Raw genomic sequence first — 10,842 nt, forward strand, 5'->3', positions numbered from 1 at the left:
ATAATCACTAATTTATTATTTTATTTTATTATTTAGTTTTTTATAATTAATGCTTTTGAAAGCACGAATCTTTTTACAGTCATTTATATAATATATCGTTGTTTTGATATCACTTTTTTGTAGTAAAACTCTGATTTAAAAGTATTTTTAGTTTTTATTTTGTATTTCTTTAAATAATGCACATTTTTGTAAGAAAATTTTAGAACAGCTCGCAAATGAAATTAAGGTTTTCGTAAATAATTTATTCTTTTGAATAATCGTACACTTACTTTTGTTTATTATTATTATTTTTCTTTTTTTTAATATTTCTCACTTGTATGCTTCTTGTATTAATATATTCGTACTAATAAACAGAATTTTTCCACAGATTTTCAAATACACATTAATCTTTGTCGCATTCGCGTTTCGTTTTGTTGTTAGTTGTTAGTGGCAAATCAGTTCGCTGCACAGCGCAAGCGCAAACGTTACACCTTCGACCGTTCGATTGCTATTGATCGTTGTGGTCAGCGGCATCTGCATTCGTCAGCTCGGTTGCGCCAAAGCGGTCAGTAGCTGGCGGCAGCGCGGCGAACGTAATCATCATCTTTTAAATTATACATTTAACTGTCAGTGTATGTGTATGTGTGCGTAACCGAGTGGAGTAATGTTGGCAACCTTTTCTAATTCGGTGTATATCACCTAAATGTGTTGTTATTGTTGCTGCTCTTTGCAAATTATGACAGTGCATGCTTTTCAAGTTCAAATCCCAGCATTATTACACACAATTATTCGATTTCGTTGCTGGGCACAATGTGCGCCAGCGCACGCAGCACACCTTCGCACTCAAAAGCGCTTTTGTGTTGTTGAACCAAATGCGCTAAATTAAATATAATAGCACTCTGCAATCATATGAATGTATATACATATGTACTTATATAGAAAACTTTAGTTATGTAATAATGATTTTGGTAATTCTATAATAAAACGTAAATTTTGAAGTGCAAAAAATAGTTTGCGAAAAGATTTAAGCTAGTGTGCAATTTTTTCGCACATCGTATCTTGTTATACGATAAAGCCATAAGCAGTAAATAGTAACCCCTGTCTTCATTTTAGAATTCTATATTCTTTATTCTTAAAAAGACTGTGTCGTCCTCCACAAGTTAATCCCCCTTTGCTCTAATACACTTCCGCCAAGGTTTTTTCCAACCCTCGAAATAGTTGTTAAAATCAATTTCCGGAATAGTATTTAATGCGCGTAAAGATCCACGTTCAATGTATTCAATTGAATCAAAACAGTTTCCATGTTTGAGGTTAGTGAAGAGCCAAAAGTCGCACGGAGCTAGATCAGATCAATGCGGTGGTAACGACAAGATATCGGTTGAAAATTTGGCGAGAACTTCACGAACAATCAATGCAGTATGCGATGGTGCATTATCAAGCTGCAAAAACCAAGAGTTGTCGGACCATAGTTCCAGCCTTGTTTTACGAATAACGTTACGAATAACTTCACGCAAACGACTCATAAAACTCAAATAATATTCCATAATGACAGATTAGCCGTTCGGAAAGAATGCGCAGTGCACCACTCCCCGATAATCGACGAAAACTGTCAACATATCGTCGATTTGTGGCCTGCCTTGACGTAGTTTTTTTTTTCGGTTCGGCTCACCTTTGCCAAGATATGCGGCCAATTGATCGTTTGTTTCCAAGTCGTAAGTATAGATTCAAGATTCATCGCCTGTAAAAATACGTTTCATGACATCCTGGTTATCGGGAAGCAATGTTTTACAGACATTAACGCGACATTGTTTTTCGAGAAAATTTAGTGATTTTTTTTGCTTTGACTTTTCTCAGACTAAATAATCTTTCAAAATTGTTTTCACTACTCCTTCCGATATACCAATCATGCCAGCAAAATCTCTGACGGTTAATTGCCGTTTCTCAAGCACCAGTCCCTTTATGGTTTGTCGTCAAACCGTTCTTGATCCTCTTTGACAAACAAACATTCCATTCCAACATTCTGAATGTTTCGGCAGCAGAAAATTGATTTACACAAAAATTTAATGGAACTTGTTTGTTGAATATTTCACTAATTGTAAAAATCCAAAACATCAAACTCTGTCTAGACATTAGCACAAGGAGTCTATGAAAACTCTCTGTTGATCAAGCAAAATGTAAAAAGAGCTTTCTGACGAAACATATTCTTTTAATTGGCATCTAAGCCGGAACTAAGATCAAACCTCGACTACTCTAGACGGACCTTTATAGAATTGGGGAAATCTTGATTGCGTTTAAATGACCACTACTTCTTCTTTTTCATTGGCGTAAACACCGCTTACATGGTCGGAGTTTATAACAGTGGGTCTGTCGTTCATGCTTTTCGCTACTCCGCGCCAATCGGAGATTCCGAGTGTTCGAGTTTTTTCTTCACCTAGGAGTGAAGATCTTACTTTCATCTGCTTCTCCCAGCTGTTACTATGTCGAGTACTTTCAAAACTGTAGTGTTTTCGCCCACTCATACGACATGACCCAGCCAGAGTAGCCGCTGTCTATTAATTCCAGGAACTACTATATGTTATATAGTATATAGTATATATATATGGAACCTTTCTCTGGAAAACTCGTAATTTCGACTCAGCAGGTTTTGCCATTGTCCATGCCTCTACAATACATAGCACGACGGAGATGATGAGTGACTTGTAGATCTTGGTCTTTGTTCGTTGAGAGAGCACCTTACTTCTCAATTTTGTCTACTCAGTCCGAAGTGGCACCTAGTAGCAAGAGTTCTGCGTTGGATATCGAGGTTAGCGTTGTTGTTTGTGTTGATTCCAAACGAAATTATCCACGCCTTCGAAGTTATGACTCTCAACAGTGACGTGGGAGCAAAGTCGCAAGTGCGACGACTGATTGTTTGGTGACAGGAGATATTTCGTCTTACCCTCATTAACTACCAGACCCATTTGCTTCACTTCCTTATCCAGTCTGAAAGAAGATGGCGCCGTTCACCGCACAAGGGGCGTCAAAAACATCCGTCATGTTGAGAAATATTATATATTTTAATTCCTTTTCTTTTTTCATTTCATTTCGTTGCTGTTGTTTTTGTGACGCTTAGCAAAATATCAGTGAGTGCAACTATTAACACTTGGTAAAAGGCAAAACCCAAAAATTAGAAAAAAAAAAGAAAAAAAAATTGGAAAAAAAATAATCAGGAGTAAAAAAAAAAAATTTTAATGCGAAACAATAACAAAGCAACTGGTGACAAAGACACAATCAAGCGTTGCGCGCCAACTCTGTAATGGCCAGTGACTTTGCATAAATATTTTAGTTCGAAAGCTTGTTTTCTTTTAATGATTTTCGTCGATTATTTGGCAAAAGTGAAGATCAATTTTACAAGACTCTCAACTTTTTTTTTTACTATTTTTCATACCACAACAAAGACTTCATGGTCAACTGTTGGGTTGATTGTGAAAGCGCCGAGCGCCAAACTGCTCTGGCCCACTTTTCGCCAAAAAACACACACGCACACTTGGTTTAAGGCGCAGCGTGGGCAGCGCAAAATACAACAAAACAATAAACCCCAAAAAATACATAATTACAAATTTATGTTAATCTTTTAGACACCGCTTCTGCTGGTGCTGTTGGGAATCGGTAGGGCGCCAAGAGCTATTTAGGCGTCAGTCATTCGGCGCCGCTTATCATGACCATTAAGATGATTAACTTTCTTCATTTCGTACACACGTTTGCATGTGTATGCCATGTTTTGGTATACGACCTTGCCGTAAGCGCAACAAATAAAGACACTACAACAATTACAAAACCGTTTATACCGCCAGCAAAGCCACGGCTATTAACCATGACCGTGAAATATACACTTGCACCGCGTGAATGCGTGTGTGATTGTTGCTCAGTCTGCGCTTAAATCTCAATTTGATTAGCCGGAAGTGAGTACTCAAGCGTGGCTCTGCTACTTGTTACCCAAAATAAACACAAAAGACCACAAATAAATATGACTAAATGGAGCCACTTAAGTGGGATTTTCTCGTCTAGGCGCTAATGAAATTCAACCAATAACGTTTATTGACACCACCGAACGTATTCGGTGGCAAATAACAACTAACAAACCTCATTTATAACAAAACTAGACTTCACATACCAAACATATTTACCTTAAGTTCGGTAGTTTAGTGCTTTTCGTGTGTGACTACCACTCGGCGCATTGTATGTTCGAAACTGAGAAGGCTTAAAGTTCCAAAATTAAGTGAAGCTTAAGTGTTTGAAAGGACAGTGGGATTGCAACCAGTGTTGCTACCTGCATATATGCATTCATTCAAGAAGCCTTTAATTGACCGTAGGCTCCTTGAAACCCACTAGATCACTAGCAAAAGTTCGGCCCAGTATCTGTCAAGGTGTTTTTCAGATATTATAATTTGTTTTGAGCGGCAATGCGTGCTAGCTAACAATGTAATCCAGCAGCAAATCACATCAAATATTAGTTTGGTAATGTCAATGACTGCGAAATGAAATATATTTTTTGTAATCTTATTTAAAGGCAACTACTTTAAATAGCGAAGATGAATATTGTATAATTATCCAATTGGACTTTCATATACGCAACAGATAAATTTGCCAAGAAGTTCGTAACACTCCGACGAAAAGAACGGAGACTCTATGAAGTAAAGAGTTATCCATTTCGAGGTTCCCCAATCTTTTAAAGAAAAAACATAAAAACTTCAAATTTAGTGAGGAGTGTTTCTTATCATTCGAAAGAACATTCGTTGGCATTAATTTTTTGAAAGTTATTTGTTTTAAATGTTAGCCTCGACTACGTCCCATATGGTCCATCCGTTGAGTCCAATATTCGATGACTTCTTGAGTGAGACGCGTGATGTTTTGATCCAAGCCCCACATCGAAAAGTGATTGTCCACATAGACTTTTGACTTTATATATCCCCACAGGAAAAAAGTCTAATGATGTATATCACATATTTTGGTAGCCTATCAACCGGCATAACATGTGAAATTATCTGCACACCGAAGTGTTCTCTCAATAAATTCATAAATTGTCGCTGAAATGTCGCTGAGATCACGAACTTCAACTTCAGGCTAACAAATAGTTGATTATATTACGTTCGCACCGGCATCATTTTTGCAGAAATATGAATCGATGATTCTGTTTGTTTACATACCAGTTGAGCCAGAACCTGAACCTGATCGCTGAACAAAAGTCATTTTGAAGAACCCATAGAGCGAAGCGATATCTCTTACAAAGTTTAACTTCTTGTACATGCTGTATTTTGCGCGCTTTCAATTAAGATTTCGTCGTAAAATGCGCCAAGTCGTTCTATGCGTCAGTCCGAGTTGCTGGGAACGGCGAAGAATCGACTACGGCTACGTCTTTCCATAATGAAACCCAACAAAACTGAACGCGAAGGCCATTGAAAAAAGTTGATCTACTTGCATCACCCGTTATATTATATATATATATAAATGCCCTTCTGCCTGTCCTCTAACATATTATATATGTATGCAAACTAGTCCTTTGGATTTTGTGATAATGTTCTGAAGTTTTGCAAACTTCTGTTTCTATTCAAGAAGCTGCTCATTTGACTCAACCACCAACATCGCGATACCGTAGGACTATAGAATATAGTTTCCATACCAGCTGATCTGGCAAAACCGAGACATTCGATTCCAAACAGTTGTTAATTCAATCTTACCTCATGACTCCCGATCGAACAGTGTTCCCATAGACTCCGACAACCAAGGTAGACCCTGCTGAGAACGAAGAGCTCTTTAGACCTCTTACGGTTTACCACGAGCCATAATGACCTTGCGAATTTACAGCAGCTGATAACGCTTGCTGAACCGTGCTGAGTTCCAACAGTTCAGTAGTGAACGACAAGAAGCCAACGTGACTCCATCTACTGCTATCTTTATGACGACCAGTTGGGAAACGCTGCAGTGGCCAGCCTGGGATCAGAGCAAAGATAGTCAGGAATAGGCTGGGCATCTTGGTAATCCAAATATACAAGGTGCACTCCAAAGTAAACATCTATATGTGGACTAGTGCTTTCGAATCTGCTATCTTTATCGGTTGTCCAATCGGAAATTCATGACATTACATGAATTTGACGTGAAGTTATTGCGTTTTAACTGTCAGTATGTTTGTGTTATCGGTGCGAAAATGAGCTTCGAACAAAGTGCCAACATTAAATATTGTTTTAAAATTGATAAAACTTTTACCGAAACATTTCAATTGATGAAACAAGTTTATGGCAATGATTGCACGAGTGGTTTCAACGTTTTCAAAGTGGTCGTGCGGACATTAATGACGATCAACATGTGAACCAATCAAAATGCGTGATCAACGGAAATTCCATCGAACCTGTGCGTGAATTCATCAAAAATGAGCCGAAATCATTATTGAAATTCATGGAAGTGGAATTGAACATCTCCGAAACATCGATTCATCGCATTTTGACCGAACATTTGGGCCTACGAAAGTTGTGTGCACGGTTTGTTCCGCACAAGTTGACACTGCCGACTGCAGAAGAAGACTTTTTAATTATTACAGTATACATCCATAGAAGGTTAATGTTATGTGTTATGAGAGTTGAATTTTTAATGCTCCATCGCTTGTCGCTTAACTTTGTGCCCGTTTGTTGTTGTTTTTACAATGTAAAACCGTATTTCTTATTACTCGTAGCCAAACAAATAATTTACAGTAATTTTTGGCTTATTAAACTATTAAATCACTTAATTCTTCCAGTTGTTTATGGACTCAATAATTTCATACAAAAGCGCAGCAACTATCACGCAAATGGACTAACAGCAAGATATGTAATTATGTGCATATTTAAACGCCATTCCACGCAGGTACTTTGAAATTAGAGGCACCAACATGCCACCGGCAACAAAAACACACAACTGACATACGGTGAATTATGCGCAATTTGTACGCTGATGGCCAATGCCAGGTGGGTGGTCGATTTGTTTGCTTCTGCGTCAAAGAGTCAGACATTGTATGCCATTTTAATGCATTTTGTTGTTGTAATTTGCAACAAATATTTACTTTTGTATAAATAAATGTAAATATACTTTTCTGTTTTGTTCATAAATTGACTCGTGGTAATGTTGTTGTAATAAGTATGAACATTTTACTGTTACCTGCGTAAATTCCAAACAATTGCGTAGCGTATACGCGAATTGGAGCAAAACAAATCGCAGTAATTGTGTTCGCTTCTTTTTTATAATTTAATATATTCAGAAAATTACAATGTCATATAAATTTGTACATACTTAATAAGCGTTAAATTAATTTGCGTTAATATTTGAAAACTGTAGACATTTACTAAAGTTTTGGTAAATAAATTCCTCAAATGAGTACTTTTGTATTAATGGCTGGTAAATAAGTACTAAGGAGAAGTATCTTATTCATTTAAATATAACAAATTAGCAAGAAACATCGTTAGTCTCAGTACAGTTGTTTTGAAGCTACAATACCCTTTACAAATCCAAATGTTTCTTTACAAGAACTTGGTTTATGCTATAGTGATCCCTTCTGAATAGTTCCATCGGAGGATGCACCATGGTTTTAAGCAATAATCCGTGCGAAATTTATTGAAGATATCTCACCAATTATCCCATAAAAGCATTCCATATAAACATTTGTTTCCGATCACTCAGTGCAAAAAAAAAAATTGAGTTCGTAGATGGGCGTAATCGGACCATAAATCACCATTAACCGAAAACTTATAAAGTGCCATAACTAAGCACTAAATTAAGATATGTTTTTTTTTAAAAAGTGAGCTTCCCCTTCCCATATCTCTGCATATCTTTTAAACCACTAAAGCTACAAGAAATAAATTCAGCCAACACAAATATTACAAGAACTCCTACCGATAGTGTGGAAATGGATGAAATGGGCTGAGAACTCCACTCACTCCCCATATGACGTTTCAAAACTATTAAAGGCTTATAAATCATTAACTTCAAGATGCGTTCCAAAGTAAAGGGGACTTAAAAAAAAAAACAGAACAATTTTTTTTTTTTTTCTTAAAAATCAATAAATTTTATTCAAATAGTCTACTTCTGCTTCAATACAGCTGTTTGCACAGTGCACAGTACAGCTTTTCGAACGAGTGTTTTAGCTCGTTGGCCGGTATGGTCGCCAGTACGCCGCTGCAAGCCTTTTGAATGGCCTCTACGTCTGCATAACGCTTTCCTTTCCTAGGCAAATAAATTTTTCCGAAAAGGAAGAAGTCGTACGGTGACATATCAGGTGAATACGGGGAGTGGTTAAAGGTTCAAATGTGATTTTTGGTGCAATATTCTTCCTTCGAATGCTAGATTCTGAGAAATTTTTGGTCGTCAGTCAATTTGTGCGGAATAAACCTTGCACACACCTTTCGTAGGCCCAAATGTTCGGTCGAAATGCAATAAATCCATGTTTGGAGATATTCAATTCCATTTCCATGAATTTTTATAATGATTTCGGCTGATTTTTGAAGATTTCACGCATAGTCACGTATTTTGATTGGCCCACATGTTGATCATCATTTATGTCCTCACGATCTCACGACCACTTTGAAAACATTGAAACCACACCTGCAATCATTGCCATAAACTTGTTTCATCAATTGAAACGTTTCGGTAAAAGTTTTACCAATTTCAAAATAAAATGTAATGTTGGCTCTTTGTTCGAAGCTTATTTTTTCACCGATAACACAAACATACTGACACTTAAAACGCAATAACTTCACTTCTAATCCATGAAATGTCATGAAATTCTCATTGGACAATCGATTCTAACGTCTTCAGTCGACATGTCGATGGCGCTGTATTCAAAAATTCGTGTTTACTTTGGAAAACATCTTGTAAAAGCGCCAGAATTGAAAAAGTTTGCCGTCGGGATGGTATGATAAGGTTTTATAGCGACCGTGATAAAAATATGATGGGCGTGGCACCGCCTACTTTTTGGTAAAATCCCATATCTCGGGACGCGACAAAGCGATTTCGACAAATTTTTTTAGGTGGCATTCCTTTTATATTCTGATATGATATTGTGAAATCGGACAATAACCATGCCTACTTCCCATATAGCACAATTTTAAATTCTGACAATGACAAATATGAAAAAAAATTGTTTAAATCCAGCCAAAATTGTTCAAGACCCTAGGTACCGAATATGTGGACCCCAGCACCTATAGTTGACTATAGTTGATTTTTGTTCGAAAATGTCGGTCAATATGAGATATAAATATGCAATAGAAATTCGGAGAAAATGCTTTTCCTGCAGTTGTAAATTCTGAACATCCAAATCATTACTTCCCTGAGCTGCCATACGAGGTGTGTTCAAAAAGTATTGCGAATTTTGAATTTTTGCGGGTTACGTATTCGATTTTTACCTATTCAAAAAAATGGAGCATGTGTCCAATTTTTATGAAAAACGAAATTAAGTGCGCGGATGCATTCCGAATGTTGACTGTGGCATACCTAGAAGCTACCTTGGACCGAAGCAACGTTTATCGATGGTACAAAATGTTCYCAGAAGGCCGAGAAGATGTGACAAAAATTGGCTTTTGCACCACGATAATGCCCCTGCTCACACATCGTTGCTTGTGCGCGACTTTTTCTCCAAAAACAAAACACTAATGATGCCGCAGCCGCCGTATTCCCCAGATCTGGCCCCGTGACTTTTTCTTGTTCCCTAAACTGAAGAGGCCCATGAAAAGACGACGTTGCGCTACTCTTGGCGAGATAAAGACGGCATCGAATGAGGAGCTGAAGAAGATAAAAAAAAAAAAATTATTTTTTGAAGTGTTTCGAAGATTGGAAAAACCGTTGGCACAAGTGTATAATATCTCATGGGGATTACTTTGAAGAGGACAAAATAGATATTCATGAATAAATAAATACTTTTTGAAAAAACACAAAATTCGTGATACTTTGTGAACACACGTATACATACCTAATATAAAAATTTTCGAAATTCCTTTTGATCTTATACTGAATATATCGGCCAATATTTGAGTAATCTCCATGAAAATATCAGAACATATTTGATCTATAATTTGGCATAGTAATATGCCAAAAATTGATAGAAATTAGTTAAAACTTCACCTAGCCCGCAATAACCATTACCAGGATTTTTGAACATCTGCCTGATTTTATATAATTACTATGTACAATGATTTTGGTTTTTCCAACAAATTGCATGCCAAATGTATATATAAAATTACTTTGATTCCGATCCACTGATTGACGTTTTACATCATAAGGTATTTCGAAAACTTTGATTCCAGCAAGTTGTAAGAGTAAACTAATATACAATCAATCATGAAATTTCAACTCTACTTTGCAACAAATTCTCCACTACACAAAGAGGGATTCTAGAAACTACGTTCTCTCATGAAAAACATAACATAAAATAAAACCATTTGAGAATGAATTCTACTTGAATATGCCGGTTTTCTGTTATCTATATACCATAATACTGGTTCTCGAAATATAGAGCATATTTTTTATTATACAGAATATCCTCAAGTATAGCTGTCGAATTAACATTTGAGATTTCTGTAAGTAAATTAATTATTCGCCAAGCGTAACTCTCCAGCGAATCGAACAAACTATACCAGAAACTCAAACAAACAGGCAGCACTTGTGAAACATTGAAAATAGCGGTTAGTTATGTTATTTCTGATTACCTGATTATTAATCTAAAAAAAAAAACAAAAAATAAATTGAAATTAATACACTACAGAAACCTTCTTAGTTGACACCGCAACTTTGGAATTATGAAAGAGTCTCCAAATCGTTTTTTTTTTTTTTTAATATTTATTTATATTTCGAAACTTATTTCGT

At 36.5% G+C, this 10,842-nt stretch overlaps 1 protein-coding gene across 1 annotated transcript in view; it reads right to left on the reverse strand.

The window, feature by feature from the left end:
- Positions 1 to 469, reverse strand: part of LOC108976327 (glucose dehydrogenase [FAD, quinone]-like) — a gene marked incomplete in the record, with an annotated part of 14,805 nt that extends 14,336 nt beyond the window's left edge. The window contains 1 exon segment of the mRNA XM_018945352.1: positions 270 to 469.
- Between the last annotated feature and the right edge of the window lie 10,373 nt (positions 470 to 10,842).

Source organism: Bactrocera latifrons, unplaced genomic scaffold (assembly GCF_001853355.1).
Source record: "Bactrocera latifrons isolate USDA-ARS-PBARC rearing strain unplaced genomic scaffold, ASM185335v1 scaffold_75, whole genome shotgun sequence".
NCBI lineage: Eukaryota > Metazoa > Arthropoda > Insecta > Diptera > Tephritidae > Bactrocera > Bactrocera latifrons.